The sequence below is a fragment of the Lontra canadensis genome, unplaced genomic scaffold (assembly GCF_010015895.1).
Source record: "Lontra canadensis isolate GAN:19392208 unplaced genomic scaffold, GSC_riverotter_1.0 scaffold113, whole genome shotgun sequence".
Taxonomy (NCBI): Eukaryota; Metazoa; Chordata; class Mammalia; order Carnivora; family Mustelidae; genus Lontra; species Lontra canadensis.
Window position 1 is genome coordinate 1716786 of NW_022631107.1, and position 17478 is coordinate 1734263.

At 37.3% G+C, this 17478-nt stretch overlaps 1 protein-coding gene and 1 pseudogene across 1 annotated transcript in view; both read left to right on the forward strand.

The window, feature by feature from the left end:
* The window catches only part of FANCC (FA complementation group C), a 275270-nt gene that overhangs the window by 13688 nt on the left and 244104 nt on the right, over positions 1-17478 (forward strand). The window lies entirely within an intron of this gene.
* On the forward strand, positions 1508-2914 carry LOC116856826 (annotated as a pseudogene).

A 17478-nucleotide genomic window follows, 5' to 3' on the forward strand; every position in this document is an offset into this window, starting at 1 on the left:
ATAGAAGTCTTCCAGTGCTTTTATCCTTTTTCAAATTGGTTTGGCTATTCTGGGTTCCTTATATTTCCATGTTAAGTTTTAGTATCATTTTGTCATTTTTTCCCCCCATAAAGCCTGCTGCGGTGGATTTTGATAGAAACTGCATTGACTCTTAGATCTCTTTTGGGGGAGAAATGTAATAACATGAATATGGAATGTCTTTTCATTTGTTTAGATCTTTAATGTCTTAGAGCATTGTTTTGTAATTATCATTATACAAGTCTTGCCCTTTTGTTAATTTTATTTCTTAGTGTTTCCTTTTTGATGCTATTGTGAATAGAATTGTTTTTTGCATTTCATTTTTGGATTGTTCATTAGTAGTATATGAAATACAAATACAGTTGATTTGACCTAGTATTATGCAACCTCGTTTATTACTTCAAGCAGGTTTTTTGTGAATTCCTTAGAATTTTCTACATACACTGTCATGTCATCTGTCAATATAGACAATTTTATTTTTCCATTTGCATTTGGGTATTTTTTTTTTTTTTTTTTTTTTTTTTTTTTGCAGGGGAGTGGGTGGCTAAAACTTCCAGTACATTGCTGAATGGAAGTGGGGAGAGTGGACATTCTTGACTTGTTTGTGGTGTTAAGGGGAAAGCATCTAACTTTACCAAAGGTATAACGTTAGATATAAGTTTTTCATTAGTGATCTTTATCAGGTTGAAGAACTTTCCTTCCTATATTGCTGAGAGTTCTTATCATGAATAAATGTTGGATACACAAAATAAAGAGATGTAGAAGAAGATATGAAAACACAAAATGTTGGGGCGCCTGGGTGGCTCAGTGGGTTAAAGCCTTTGCCTTCAGCTCAGGTCATGATCCCAGGGTCCTGGGATCGAGCCCCACATCGGGCTCTCTTCTTGGCAGGGAGCCTGCTTCCTCCTCTCTCTCTCTGCCTGCCTCTCTGCCTACTTGTGATCTCTGTCTGTCAAATAGATCAATAAAATCTTAAAAAAAAAAACCACACAAAATGTTGAGGGGGGAATAGTGAAAATGAGAGTTTTTAGAATGCGTTCAAACTTAAGTTGCTACCAACATAAAATAGACTCTTATATGTACAGGCTATATGTACAGTTATATGTGAACTTTATGGTAACCAGAAAGCAAAAACCTGCATATACATGTACAAAAGATAATGAGAAATGTATGTAAATATAACACTATGGAAATTCATCAAACTGCATGGGAAGAGAAAAAGAAAAAGAGAGGAACTATAAAACAACAGCCAGAAAACAGTTAACAAAATGTTATTAAGTGCATACGTATCAATAATTACCTTAAATGTAGATGGATTATATTCTCCAAAGATGGATTATATTCTCCAATCAAAAGGTGTAGAGTGGCTAAATGGATTTAAAAAAAACCCAAAAAGACTCATCTGTATATATTTTTTTAAAAGACTCACTTCACGTCTAAACACGTACACAGACTGAAGGTAAAGGGATGGAGAAAGTCCATTTAAATAAAAACAAGAAGAAAGCTGCTGTAGCTATACTTTATATCAGAAAAAGAACATTTTAAAACAAACTGTAATAAAGGAAAAAGAAGGGCATTTCAGCTCTTTTCCAGCTAGAACCATGGAGCGTGCAGAAGAGAAGAAAAAGAAGGTTCCTGCTGTGCCAGAAACCCTTAAAGAGAAGTGAAGGAATTTTGCAGAGTTGAAGATCAAGTGTCTGAGGAAGAAGTTTGCTCAAAAGATGCTTCAAAAGGGGAAGAGGAAGCTTATCTATGATCAAGCTAAATATTAGCACAAAGAATATAGGCAGATGTACAGAACTGAGATTTGAATGGTGAGGATGGCAAGAAAAGCTGACAACTTCTGTGTACCTGCAGAACCCAAATTGGCGTTTGTCTTTAGGATCAGAGGTATCGATGGTGTGAGCCCAAAGGTTCGGAAAGTGTTGCAGTTTCTTTGTCAGATCTTCAATGGCACCTTTGTTAAGCTCAACAAGGCTTCAGTTAACAAGCTAAGGATTGTGGAAACATACATAACATGGGTGTATCATGCTATGAAGTTGGTGAATGAATTGATCTATAAGCGAAGTTATGGCAAAATCAACAAGAAGTGAATTGCCCTGACAGATAACACATTGATTGCCCAGTCTCTTGGTAAATATGGCATCATCTGCACGGAGGATCTGATTCACGAAGTCTATACTGTTGGAAAACATTTCAGAGAAGCAAACAACTTTTTATGGCCCTTCAGATTATCTTCTTCATGAGGGGAAATGAAAAAGACCACCCATTGTATAGAAGATGGAGATGCTGGCAACAGAGAAGACCAACTCAATAGGGTTATTAGAAGGATGAACTAAGGTATCTACCATGACTATTTTTGTAATCTGGCCAATTAATAAATGACTGCTCTCAAATGGGGGAGAAATGGCATTATGTAATGACAAAGGGGTCAGTTTAAGAAGATATAACTTTTAAATATTTGTGCACTCAACATAGGAGTACCTACAAATATAAAGCAAATATTAACAGACTTAAAGGGAGAAATTGACACCCATGCATAGATTATCCAGACCCCCCAAAAATCAATAAGGAAACATTGGCCTTAAATGACACATTAGGCCAGAGGAACTTAATACTTGCATGCAGAACATTCATCTAAAGCAACAGGATACACATTTTCTCAAGAGCACATGAAGCATTCTCAGGGTATATCACATCTTAGGTCAAAAAACAAATCTCAAAATTTAGGAAGACTGGCATCATATGAAGCATCTTTTCTGACCACAATGGTATAAAACTAGAAATCACTTACAAGGAAAAAAAGAGGAAAAAACACCAAAATTTGGAGATTAAACAGTATGCTGCTGAACAACCATTAGCTCAACAAAGAAATCAAAATGGCAGAAACGAAAAAATACCTTGAAACAAATAAAAATGGAAAGAGAACATTGTAAAATCTATGGGATACAGCAAAAGCAGTTTAAAAGGGAAGTTTATAGTGATATAGTCCACATCAAGAAAAAGGAAAATTATCAAACAATCTAACTTTTCACTTAAAGGAATTTGAAAAAGGATAGTAAACGAAGCCCAAAATTAGTTGAAGGGATGAAATAATGAAGACCACAGTGGAAATAAGTTTTACTTCAAGAAAAAAAGAAAAAAAATGAACTCTGTTGAATATATCGACATGAGTCATAGTATAATTGAAGCATTAAAAAAAGTCAACTTTTTTTCTACCTTGTAAAGGTATTTTAAATACATCCATGTAAAACAAACATGGTAGAGATAATAAAGCAGAGAACAGATCTGCTTTGCAGTTAAGTTTTGTATGGCTTGCATGATGTTTACAATTTTTTGATCATTCACTAACATTTAAACACTGAGCAGTTTCACCTTTAAAAATCCATATATTCTGAGTTTTATTAAGGCAGTAGGACAACTAACTCTGACTTCTCCTTAGGCAGCAGCTGGCAGGAGCTAAGTTCTGCCTGTCTTTGGATGGTGGTTTGTCTTCCCGTAGCCTTAAGCCCTTTTGATTACTTTACTCATTTAACTTATCCATTCTGGACATTTGAATTTATGACCTTTGTCTAAAGTAATTTAGTAACACTTGAATCATTTTGAAATGCATTTAGTTGTCAAAGCAATACCTAGGGGGAAAAATGGGCAATTCTGAACAAATTTCTCATACTTCTTATGGAAAGTACTACAGTATTCTTTGATCTCTGGTGAGTTTGAAGTTTCATGCTTATAGAAAAATGTTTATTATTATTCCTGAACAATAATATGTTGTATATCCTTTAGAAATCAGAGCTTTGGTCCTACTGATTTTTTAAAAAATTATCGATTTTATAAGCATGGATTTTTTTTTTTTTTGAAACTTCTTTTGTTTTCCTGGTTTATTTGTAGCAGCACTTAGGTCATAAGCCCCATTAAATGTATTTTGCACTTTCCAAGTTATTCTCATATAGATTGAATGTGATCCTCACAGTAACCACATGTGCCAAGGTAAGAGAGGCATTTAAAACGGAGGAATAATAGAGTGAAAGCTTTTCAAGAAATTAGTTTTGACCAGGATTAGGAGTTCCTGAGAGATAGCCCAAAGAGGATAGTGCTGAAGAACTTTTGGGGCTACTTTTGTTTGTGCAACTTTTAAATATGTCTTAATTATTATGGGATGATAATCTTTTCAGTTTCTAAAAGAGCTGGGCATTTCTGGTTACCCAGACTCAACTTATTTTAGCAGAAAACCTTCACCTTCAATAATAACTTCTCTTTGAAATATTTACAGAGGAAGAAACTGAGGTTAGTGGCAAAGCTGTTGACTGTTACCCCAAAACTGACTCTGGTCTGGTGCTCTTTTCATTGCACCAGCAGCCCCATGGCCAAGGACTGCTGATGCTCCCTTTGAAACATTCTTAAGCAAGTCTTTGGCAGGCTTTTTGTTGCATTTTTCTACTATGTAAATAAAGGTATTAGAAGAAATGTAGGTTTTTGAATACTGCCTAATCAGTTTCTGCTTGGTAACTTGCCCTGAGACCCTCCATGAATGCCAGCAAACAAATTGAATCCACAGTGTATTTGATATACATATCTTCTCCCTAAACAAAATTTGAATTCCACAAACACAAATTGAGTCATTTTCCAAATGTTTGTATATGAATGGAAGTTTCTGTCCTATCCTTCTGTAACCAGTACCATAAAACTTCTGAAGGTCTATGATGCATTTGTTGTACAATGTTAATCCAAAACAAAACTTTATTCTGACCAAATTTGTAGCTATTGAGAGATACCAAACTCATTTCTCCATTGATCAGTACAACATGTTTCTACCAACCAGATCTAAAAAATGTGTAAAGGAGTGACATGCTGTAAAGATCTTATTATAGTTATAAACACAAATGCAGCTGTTAAAAATCTAGCAAAACCTCAGATTAAACAATTTAAAATTTACTGAAGATGACATTCCAGAGCCATTTTTCAAAATATAAACATTCTGGGACATGCCTTTGAAATGAGTGGGATTGTCATTAATATTAATGCCACTGAATTCAAGGCTGGGAAGTCATTTCTTTTCGAGCTTATTTTCACTGCTAATTTTTGAATAGAATATGCTTTTAACCTTAAGTATGGCATGTTTATTCACATCCTGAAAAAAATTGATTCTGTTCCTTTTGAATTGTAGGAATCCAAAAATACAGTATTTTATTCTTTATGCTCTTTTAACTTAAATGAGTTTTCTTAGAATTAAATTTGGCAAAAATTAACTGTTAAAGGAATCCAATTGCATTAGTCAATTAAAAAGTAAATAGTTGATATTTTAGAATCATATCAGTTGGACCATTTAAAGTGCTGTGTTTAAGGAAAGAATTTTGATCTAAATAATTTTGAGCATATTTCTTGTGAATTTCTCTTTCAGTAAACTTGCACTACTTCAATTTGTTTTTCTCCTCATTTTCCACTTAGTGTGATTACTGGTGAGGTATCAGTTAAGCAATTTAGTATTTTCTAGAACTGTGTTCTGTGCTTTGATTTCTTATGAAATCTTATTTTTGGGGGGGTGTCAAATGTAAGAGTATACAGGAGTCCACTGGAGGCTCTTTGAATGAATAAGAGTATACAGGAGTCTGCTAGAGGCTCTTTTGAATGGGTCAAATAGTTCTAGCAGTGGATGTGATTGTTTTGTTTTTGTTTTCTTGTTTATTGGTGAACTCATTTATTTTAAAGATTTATTTATTTTGAGAGAATGCAGGAGCAGGGCAAGAGGCAGAGGAAGAGAATCTTTCAAGCAGACTCCCTGATGAGCAAGGAACCTGATGCAGGACTTGATCCCACAACCTATGAGATTGTGACCTGAGCTGAAAGCAAGAGTCAGATGCTTAACCTGTTGAGCCACCCAGGTGCCCCTGGTGACCATATTTTTAAAATTCCATTTACCTTTACTGAATTTTTCCAATGGACTGTTGAGGAAGTCTTTAAATTGGGTAGTAAAATAGTTGAATGACTATTACTAAACTATCTTTAGTCCGTGATTAAAGAGAGGTAACATTTATTAAAAGAAGGCAGTTGAGTCTCCCTTATTTACATTTGTTCTTTAATTTCTGTTAAACATTTTCTGACCCAAAGAACTGAAGCCAGCCATTGTCAAGTACTCTGATGTAACCTAAAGTTGGTAACTGGAAGCACAGAGCTGATCAGAACTGACTTTTTCTAACAGTATGGAAGACTGGTATACCACAATGACTGCTGTTGCTTTTGTCTCCCCCTTCTTTCTGCTTTCCTAGCCCCCCCCCCACACAATATAAGAGTTTGTGAAGGTTTTGTAAACTCTTACAGCATTTACATAAAATTCTGTATTTTGAGAAGGAGATCTGAGCACATACAAAAAGCCTCTTTTTGTTTAAAATTTTTTTTCAGTTACTGTAGGATTTTCCTTCATTATCATCCATTCTTCTACCCTTTCCCTGATTTTATGTCTTCTTGTTTCTCTTTCTAGGTTTATTCCCTGGTTTGGTGGTTGATATACTCTAGTATCTTCTGACAAGGGTGTGTGGAAGGTGAAGTATTTTCTGGTCACTGCCTATTGAATGTGTTATGATTCTAGTTACATTTGATATTGATAGTTTGATGGACATAAAATTTCACATTAAAAATAATTTTCCTTCAGAATTATGAAGGCATTGTTCCATTTCCTTCTACCTTCTAGAGCTTTTATAATTATCTGATGATATGCCATAATGTACAGTGATGCTCTTTTCATCCATTGTGTTGAGCACTTGGCTTGCCCTTTCAGTTTGGAGACTCTTGTTTTTTAGTTCTAAGAAAATCTGTATTCACTGTATCCTCCCTTCCATTTTCTTTGGAACCCCTTTATTTGGAATTTGGCTTCTAGGACTGATAATCTTTCTTATCTTTCTCCTGTTTTCCATCACATGTCTTTTTGCTCTACTTTTGAGACATTTTTTTCAACTTTAAATTTTCTTTTCTGTTGAGTTTATTTCTAGTGTTATGTGTTTAATTTCCAAGATCATCCTCTGAATGTTCATTTTGTTAATACTCTCTCCTTATTTCGTGTTAATACTCTCTCCTTATTTCTTAAATGTATAGATTGCTTTAGGTACACCTCTGTACTATAAAGATATGAATGTTGACAACTTTTTGAAAAAGTTTTTAAAGTCTCTCATTCCTCCTTGTGACTTCCTTGTTGCTTTTTATCTGTATATTTTAAATTTAAATTTAGTTAATTAACATGTAGTGTATTATTAGTATCAGAGGTTGAGCTCAGTGATTCATCAGTCTTATATAATACCACCCAGTGTTCATTGCATCATATGCCCTCCTTAATATCCATCACCCAATTACCCCATCTCCTACCCCCTCCCCTCCAGCAACCTTCAGTTTGTTTCCTATGACTCGGAGTCTCTTATGGTTTTCTCCCTCTCTAATTTTGTCTTATTTTATTTTTCCTTCCCCTGTGATTCTCTGTTTTGTTTCTTAAATTCCACATATTAGTGAGATCATATGATAATTGTCTTTCTCTGATTGATTTATTTCACTTAACATAATACCCTCTAGTTCTATCCATATTGTTGCAAATGGCAAGATTTCATTTATTTTGATGGCTGATTAGTATTCCATTGAGTGTGTGTACGTACACACACACATACACCATCCTCTTTATCTATTCATCTGTCTGTGGACATCTGGGCTCTTTCCATAGTTTGGTTATTGTAGATATTGCTGCTATAAACGTTGGGGTGCACATGCTCCTTTGGATCACTACTTTTGTATCTTTGGGGTAAATACCTAGTAGTGCGGTTGCTTGGTCATAGGGTAGCTCTGTTTTCGGCTTTCTGAGGAACCTCCATACTGTTTTCCAGAGTGGCTGCATCAGCTTGTATTCCCACCAACAGTATAAGAGGGTTTCCCTTTCTCCACATCGTCACCGACATCTGGTGTTTCTTGGTTTGTTAATTTTAGCCATTCTGATTGGTGTCAGGTGGTATCTCATTGTGGTATTGATTTGTATTTTCCTGATGTCGAGTGTTGTTGAGCATTTTTTCATGTGTTTGTTGGCCATTTGTAGGTCTTCTTCACAGAACTATCTGTTCATATCTTCTGCCCATTTCTTGATTGGATTCTTTGTTCTTTGGGTGTTGCGTTTGAGAAGTTCTTTATACATTTTGGATACTAGCCCTTTATCTGATATGTCATTTGCAAATATCTTCTCCCAGATTGTTTGTTGGTTGTCTTTTGGTTTTGTTGACTGTTTACTGTGCAAAAGCTTTTGATCTTGATGAAGTCCCAATAGTTCATTTTTGCCCTTGCTTCCTTTGCCTTTGGCGATGTTTCTAGGAAGAATTTGCTGCTGCTGAGGTTGAAGAGGTTGCTACCTGTGTTCTCAAGGATTTTGATGGATTCCCGTCTAAATGTGAGGTCTTTCATCCATTTCGAGTCCATTTTTGTGTGTGGTGTAAGGAAATGGTCCAGTTTCATTCTTCTGCATGAGGCTGTCCAACACCATTTTTTGAAGAGACTATCTTTTTTCCATTGGACCTTTTTTCCTGCTTTGTCTATGATTAGTAAACCTTAGAGTTGAGGGTCTGTTTCTGGGCTCTCTGTTCTGTTCCATTGATCTGTATGTCTGTTTTTGTGCCAGTACCATACTCTCTTGATGGTTACAACTTTGTAACCATGCTTGAAGTCCGGAATTGTGATGCCACCAGCTTTGCTTTTCTTTTTCAACATTCTTCTGGCTATTAGGAGTCTTTTCTGGTTCCATTCAAAGTTTAGGATTATTTGTTCCATTTCTGTGAAAAAAAAAATTGATGGTATTTTGATAGGGAGTGCACTGAATATATAGATTGCTTTAGGTAGCACGGACATTTTCAGAATATTTGTTCTTCCAATCTATGAGCATGGAATGTCTTTCCATTTCTTTGTGTCTTCCTCAATTTCTTTCATTAGTGTACTATAGTTCTCTGAGTACAGATTCTTTGCTTCTTTGGTTAGGTTTATTCCTAGCTGTCTTTTGGGTTTTGGTGCAATTGTAATGGAATTGACTCCTAAATTTCTCTGTCTTCTGTCCCACTATTAGTGTATAGAAACGCAACTGATTTCTGTGCATTGATTTTTTTTTTTTTTTTTTTTTAGGATTTTCTTTATTTGACAGTCAGAGACCACAAGTAGGCAGAGAGGCAGGCAGAGAGAGGGGGAAGCATGCTTCCTGCTGAGCAGAGAGCCTGCTGTAGGCTCGATCCTGGGATCATGACCTGAGCTGAAGGCAGAGGCTTTAACCCGCTGAGCCACCCAGGCGCCCCTGTGCATTGATTTTATATCCTGGCACTTTCCTGAATTCCTGTATGAATCCTGGCAATTTTGGGGTGGAGTCTTTTAGGTTTTCCACATAGAGTATCATGTCATTTGCAAAGAATGAGAGCTTGACTTCTTTGCTGATTCGGATGCCTTTTATTTCTTTTTGTTGTCTGACTTCTGAGGTTGGGACTTGTAGTATTTTGTTGAACAACAGTGGTGAGAGTGGACATCTGAAGTTCCTGACCTTAGGGGGAAAGCTCTCAGTTTTTGCCTGTTGAGAATATATGTTGTGGGTTTTCATCTGTGGCGTTTATGATATTGAGGTATGTTCCCTCTATTCCTATCTGTGAAGAGTTTTTTTTTTTCTTTTTTTAGATTTTATTTATTTATTTGACAGCACAAGCAGGCAGGCAGAAGGAGAGGAAGAGGGAGAAGCAAGCTCCCTGCCAAGCAAGGAGCCCAATGTGGAGCTTGATTCCAGTACCCTGGGATCATGACCAAAGGCAGATGGTTAACCGAATGAGCCACCCAGGTGCCCAGTGAAGAGTTTTATTCAAAAGAAGAATGATGTACTTTGTCAGACACTTTTTCTGCATCTATTGAGAGGATCGTATGGTTTTTGTCCTTGATTTTATTAATGTGGTATATCACATTGATTAATTTGCAAATGTTAAGTCACCCTTGCAGCCCAGGAATGAATCCCACTTGATCATGGTGAATAGTCCTTTTAATGTACTTTTGGATCCTATTAGCTAGTATCTTGGTGAGAATTTTGACATCCATGTTCATCAGGGATATTGATTTGTAATTCTTCTTTTTGGTGGGGTCTTTGTTTGGTTTTTGGGATCAAGGTAATGTTGGGTTCATAGAACGAGTTTGGAAGTTTTCCTTCCATTTCTGTATTTTGAAACAGCTTCAGAAGAATAGGTAATTAAGTCTTCTTTAAATGCTTGGTAGAATTCCCCTGGGAAGCCATCTGGCCCTGGACTCTTGTTTATGAGGAGACTTTTGATTACTGTTTCAAGTTCCTTGCTGGTTATAGTCTGCTCACATTTTCTATTTCTTCCTGTTTCAGTTTTGGTAGTTTATACATCTCTAGGAATATATCCATTTCTTCCAGAGAGCCTAATTTGTTGACATTAGTTGCTCATAATATTTTCGTATAATTGTTTGTATTTCATTCATGTTGGTTGTGATCTCTCATTCATGAGTTTATGTTTTGGGGTCCTTTCTCTTTTTTTTTTTTTTTTCATAAGTCTGGCTAAAAGTGTACTGATGTTACTAATTCGAAGAACCAGCTCCTAGTTTCATTAGTCTGTTCTACTGTTCTTTTGGTTTCTGTTGGCTAGTTTCTATTCTAATCTTTATTAATCTCTTCTCCTATTGGGTTAGGCTTTATTTGCTGTTCTTTCTCCTGCTCCTAAAAGTGTAAGGTTGGGTTGTGTATTTGAGACTTTGCTTGTTTCTTGAGAAAGGCTTATTTGCTATATCCCTCTTAGGACCACCTTTGCTGCACTGCAGAGGTTTTGAACAGTTGTGTTTCCATGTTCATTTGTTTTCATGGATTCTTTTAATTCTTATTTAATTTTTTGATTGAACCATTCATTCTTTACTAGGATGTTCTTTAGTCTCCATGTATTTGAGTTCTTTCCAAATTTCCTCATGTGATTGAGTTCCAGTTTCAATGCATTGAAGTCTGAAAATATTCAGGGACTGATCCCAGTCTTTTGGTACTGGTTGAGACCTATTTGTGACCCAGGATGTACTCTATTCTGGAGAATGTTCCATGTGCACTTGAGAGGAAGATATGTTCTGTTGCTTTAGGATGGAATACTCGGAATATATGTGAAGTCCATTTGGTCCAGTGTGTAATTCAAAGTCCTTATTTCTTTGTTGATCTGCTTAGATGATCTGTCCATTTCAGTGAGTGGGGTCTTGAAGTACCCTACTGTTAGTATATTATTATTGTGTTTCTTTAACTTTGTTATTAATTGATTTATTTGGCTGCTCCCATGTTAGGGGCATAAATTTTTATAATTGTTAGATATTCTTGTTGGATAGACCCTTTTAAGTATGATATAGTATCCTTTCTCATCTCTTATTACAGTCTTTGGTTTAAAATCTAATTTGGTTGATATAAGGATTGCTATCCCAGCTTTCTTTTGATGTTCATTAGTATGATAAATGGATTTCCAACCCTGCACTTTCAGTCTGGAGATGTCTTTGGACCTAAACTGAATCTCTTGCAGACACCATATCAATGGGTCTTGCTTTTTTATCCAGTCTGGTACCCTGTGTCTTTTGACTGGGGTATTTAGCCCACTTACATTCAGAGTAATTATTGAAAAATATGAATTTAGTGCCATTGTAAAGTGACTGTTTTCTTTATATTGTCTCTGTTCCTTTCTGGTTTATGTTACTTTTGGGTTCTCTGTTCACTTACGGGATCCCCTTTATTTCTTGAAGGGCTGGTTTGGTGATCACAAATTCTTCTATATTCTGTTTATTCTGGAAGCTCTTTATCTCTCCTTCTATTCTGAATGACAGCCTTACTGGATAAAGTATACTTGGCTGTATATTTTTCACATTTAGCTCCCTGAATATATCATGCCAGTCCTTTCTGGCCTGCCAGGTCTCTGTGGATAGGTCTTCTGCCAGTCTCATGTTTCTATCCTTGTAGATTATAGACCTCTTGTCCGAGCTGCCTTCAGGAATTTTTTCTTTGTTTCTTTGACATGTAATAATAGCTTCACTATTATATGTCAAGGTGTTGACCTATGTTTATTGATTTTGAGGGGGCTTCTCTGTGCCTCCTGAACTTGAATGCCCGTTTCCTTCCCCAGCTTAGGGAAGTTCTCCACTATAATTTGTTCTAATATACCTCTTGCCCTTCTTTCTTGGTTTCCTCTTTTTCTGGAATCCCAATTAATTTATATTATTTTGCTTTATGGTATCGCTGATCTCTCAAATTCTCCCCTCATGATCTAATAGTTGTTTATCTCTCTTTTTCTCAGCTGCTTTATTCTCTATCATTTTGTCTTCTGTATCACTAATTCTCTCTTCTGCCTAATTTATCCTAGCAGAGCTTTCATTTCTTACTGCATCTCATTAATAACCTTTTTTATTTTTGATTTGATTAGATTTTAGTTCTTTTATTTCTCCAGAAAGGGATTCTCTTGTGTCATCTATGCTTTTTTCAAGTGCAGCTAGTATCTTTATAATCGTTACTCTGAACTGTAGTTCTGACATCTTAGTTATATCTATACTGATTAGGTCCCTGGCAGTCAGGACTGCCTCTTCTGTTCTTTGATCTTAGTTTCTCTGTCTTGTCACTCTGTCCAGAGAATAGAAGTACTAAAATTGCAATGACCCCAGAGCAATACACACTAAACAAAATCAGAAGGGACCCGAAACCAAAAAGAAAATTGAGAAAAGAAAAGAGAGAGAAAATATAAACAGACAGGTGAATAGAACAGAGCAATACACTGGATCTTGTGTGTATTTTGGTGTGTTTGTTAAAGAACTAGATCCCAAAATTATAAAGAAAGTAAAACTTATATATGTACAAAAATAAAATTAAATACAATGAAAGGATAGGATGTAACTGTAAAGGGCGTCTGGGTAGCTTAGTCAGTTAGGCATCTGCCTTTTGCCATGATCCCAGGGTCCTGGGATTGAGTCCTGCATCAGATTCCTTGCTTAGTGGGAGGTCTGCTTCTCCCTCTTCCTCTGCCTGCCACACTCCCTGCTTGTGCTCTCTCCTCTCTGTCTCTCCAATAAATAAAAAAAAATCTCAAAAAAAAAAAAATGTATCAGGGGCGCCTGGGTGGCTCAGTGGATTAAAGCCTCTGTCTTCAGCTTGGGTCATGATCTCAGGGTCCTGGGATTGAGCCCTGTGTCGGGCTCTCTGCTCAGCGGAAGGCTTGCTTCTCACTCTCCCTTTGCCTGCCTCTCTGCCTACTTGTAATCCTCTCTCTGTCAAATAAATAAAATCTTAAAAAAAAAAGAATGTATCTGTAAAGATGAAAATTAAAAGAGACTTAAAAAACAATAAAGAAAGAATAACGGGCGCCTATGTGGCTCAGATGGTTAAGGGTCTGCCTTCAGCTCAGGTTGTGATCCCAGGGTCCTGAGATTGAGTCCTGCATCAGGTTCCCTTCTCATTGGGGAGCCTGCTTCTCCCTCTCCTTTTACTGTTTCCCCTGCTTGTGCTCTCTTGCTCTCTCTGTTAAATAAATAAATAAAGTCTTAAAAAAAAACAATAAAATTACACAGGTAAAGATAATAGAGAAATGTACTAGATTCTGGGTGTATCTTGTTCTGTTTCTTAGAAGAAATTGCACCCCAAAATTGTAAAGAAAGAAAAACTTAAATATATTTATGAAAATAAAATTTAATACAATGAAAGGATAGAATGTAACTGTAACTGTAAAAATGAAAATTAAAAAAGGCTTTTTAAAATTTTTTTTAAAGATTTTTATTGATTTATTTATTTGTCAGAGAGAGAGAGAGAGAGAGAGCACAGGCAGGCAGAGTGGCAGGGAGAGGCAGAGGGAGAAGCAGGTTCCCTGCAGAGCAAGGAGCCCGATGTGGGACTCGATCCCAGGATGCTGGGATCACGACCTGAGCTGAAGGCAGCCACCCAACCAACTGAGCCACCCAGGCGTCCCTAAAAAAGACTTTTAAAAAGTTGATAAAATAAGAAATTGGTTGAGAAGGAAAGAGAAAAAAAACAAAATTAAAAGACTACAGAATCATGAGAAAAAACAACCATGATTTCTAGATACTGTTTCCCCCTTGCACTGGTGTTTTACAGTCCCGTGTGTAATCTTGGTCTTTTCCAGATGTTTTTGCTGATCTTCTGAGGCAGGGCCTGTTGCACTGATTCTCAGGTATCTTTGCCCCGTGCAGAACTGCACCACCTTTGCGTGGGGGGTGCGAGGGAGGAACCTAAGTAAGTGGCTCTGGATTGTATGTGGCTCTTGTTCCCTTGAGAGCTTTCCATGCCATTTTTGAGGATGAGAATGAGAATGGTGGCCTCCCAGTCTCTAATGCTAGAGCTGAGAGCTCATGCCCGCACCTTCAGTGTGCCCTCAGGGAAAAGCAGTCATTCACTCCTGTCTTCCTGGTTCACACCCGTTCACACTTGGTGCTTACAGGGCCTGTGACCCAGAATTTTTATCTCAGGTAGGCACCTTGTCTTGGGTCTCCAAACCCTATGAACTACTGTGGCAAGCTGCTTCTCCTGGGGGAAGGACAGGGGTTTTGCTGTGGTTCTGCTGCTTGGTGGGTCCCTGCTCGGAGAGTGGTTGCCAGATAGTGCCAGGGTTTGTGGTTTATGGCACCACTGAGCTGAAAGCCCACTCCTGGGCTCACTGATTACAACTGCCTTTCACATTCTGTTGCCTAGGAAATCTGCTGCTGTCAGGCACCCCCATTCTTTTTGTGAACATAGGGATCCTGAGAGTGCACTGTTCCATCTAGGATTCTGCCCCACTTTACCACCTGAGCACCTTTCAGGCAGGGACATCCCCCATTGGAGCAGACTTGAAGTTCCAATTTTGCTCTCCACTGTTGTATCACTTTCTGGCAGCTGGCTGATGGGAGCTCCCTCCCTTGCTGTGTATTGCCTTGGTTTCACTTCTCTGTAGCTCTTACCTTGCAGAAAGGGGTTGCTTTTCTATTTGTAGAATTGCAGCTGTTCTTTTCTTAGATGTCTGATTGAGTTCACAGGTGTTCAGAATGATTCGATGGGTATTTAAGCTGAATTCCTGGGACCAGACAAAACTAAGGTCCCCTACTCCTCTGCCACCTTGAAAAGTCATACCTATCTGTATATTTTGTTTTCATCTTTTGTGTTTGAGGTTTCTTCAGATGTCTAGTAATCAGTCCTTGGTTGTATGATTTTATTTATAACAGGGAACTAAAAGTCTCCTTGGAAGTTCTGAGTGCATGGGAGATACTTAACTGACTTGAGATTCCTGTTACGATGAGGCTGGGACAAATGTTGGGGAATTCTCCCATATCCATATTTTTAAATCTTTACTCTTAGGCTTATTAGAGTTGCTTGTTATCCGTAAGCCAGACTACCACTGTTCTAAAGCCTGAGTGGGGTAGAAAACTCAGAGCAGGGGGTACAGATTTCAGCATTCAGTATCCCCATTTACACATTGTTATTTAACTCCCAACCTTGTACCTTTGCTGCATTCTATCCCCTGTTTGTGGCACTGTGACTTTGCTCTTAGCTGTGTCTGTTGACTTCTAATCCAGAGAGCCTCTGTTCTATCATTTCCAGAGAATAAACTACCTCTTCTTGGTCACGTTGGGGGCTGGGCTGCCACGAGTTGGAATGAGGCTGTGGAGCTCTAACTGCCTCTTAGATAACCTTTAAACCAGTTGACTTTATTTTAGATCTCCCTTCATCCCTATTTCTAGATGTCATAGATTTCTTCATTTCCTGATCCTATTAGGAGTCCAGTGGTATAAAATGGGATGTAAAATGGGCTGGCTTTAGCTGTGTTGTTGTCCTTCTCAGTTTCCTGTTTCTCCAGTCTATTAAGTTAGTCACCATTGGCCTATCACTTTCTAGCTTGCCAAATTCTATTGCTGTTTTCTCCTTTTCTATCTCTTCATCCTTATAAGTTATACTTTAAAAAAGAATGAAAAGTAAATTCCTTTATTTTCATCTTTGTACAGTTTCAGGGAGGAATGAAACCTATGTTTATGTTCAATCTACCGTCCTTATCTAGAAATTCCTCCAGCAAATACCCCTCTTCTTCTTTTTTTTTTTCTTTAATGATTTAATTTTTAAAGTTTAAAGCTTCATACACATTTTATCCCTAAAATGGCTAGCTGCTTATTCTAAACTGTTCTTTAAAAATTGTGATTCATGTAGAACTAATAAATTGAGATTACCAGGAATGACATTTCTACATGCAGCTGGGCTACCAGCATGGTGTTCCATTCTTTTTGCCACAGGTCTGATAGATGGGTGACGATATTAATTATTGACTGAAAATGAAAATTTATTAAATGTCTGGTGTGTGCATAACTTTGCACCAGGCTCTACTGTAATAGTGAATCACTAAATGGGAACAGTGTAGGCTGGAATATAAAAAAGACATGTTAAGGAAAGAATTCAAATAATCTTCTGTAACTTGGGATTGCTGTAATATAGTAGCTGTAGACATACCAAAGGAACTGTAAAGCAAACAGACCTAGATGATTTTTTTGTACAGAAGTGTCAAGAAGACTATCAGTCTGAGTGATCAGTAGGATCCATAGAAATATTTATCCTGTAGGTGTTGGAGGTTAAAATTCTGGGGCTTAGGACAGGCGATAAAGCTGAAGTCAAAGATGTAGGGAATGTAAGTAGAAGCTCAGGTTAGGGAAGTAGATGGAAAATCTGTGGGAAATGAGATGAAAGCGGCAAAACATGGAGACCTGTGGAGCGCTGACATGTAAGGTTGTTTGGAGAAAGCAGCTTATAGGCAGATAGAAGAAGTGCTCTGCAGCTTCTTCCCTTGCAGAAAGATCAAGTAAAATGAGGCTCAACATGGAGAAATGCCTAGGAATGCCTTTTTTACTAAAAGACTTTTTATATTAAAAAAAAAACAAACCCTGTTGCTATCTCTTGGACCATAGTCACCCCACTGACAGAAGCACTGATACACAGAGAGCTGATGGTTATCTTAACCTGAGTGATTGTGATAATTGTAGAAAGTTGACTGGATAAGGCCTGGGCTGGGAGAATTATGGGTTGGAGTGGAACTTGGTTCTTTTACTAGGGTAGCTGTTTGGTGATATAAATTAAGAAGTGGATTGAAGTGTCAGATGTCTTCTAGACTACTCCAACTTTGATGATTCACTAGGAAATCTTCACATAATTCAGCATGTATTGTCATCATGATTATGACAGGGAAAGGATACCAAGCAAAATCAGCAATGGGAAAAGGTATATAGGATGAAGTCAGGTGAAAACCAGGCACAAGCTTCTAGGGGTCCTTTCCCTCTAGAGTCACACAGGACTCATTTCTTCCAGCAGAATTGTGGTAATGTGTGAAATGTCATCCATCAGAGAAATTAATTAGAGAGAGTTGGTGCCCAAAGTTTTTACTGGGGGCTGGTCACATAGTCATCATTTGCCTAGCAGGTACCAAATTC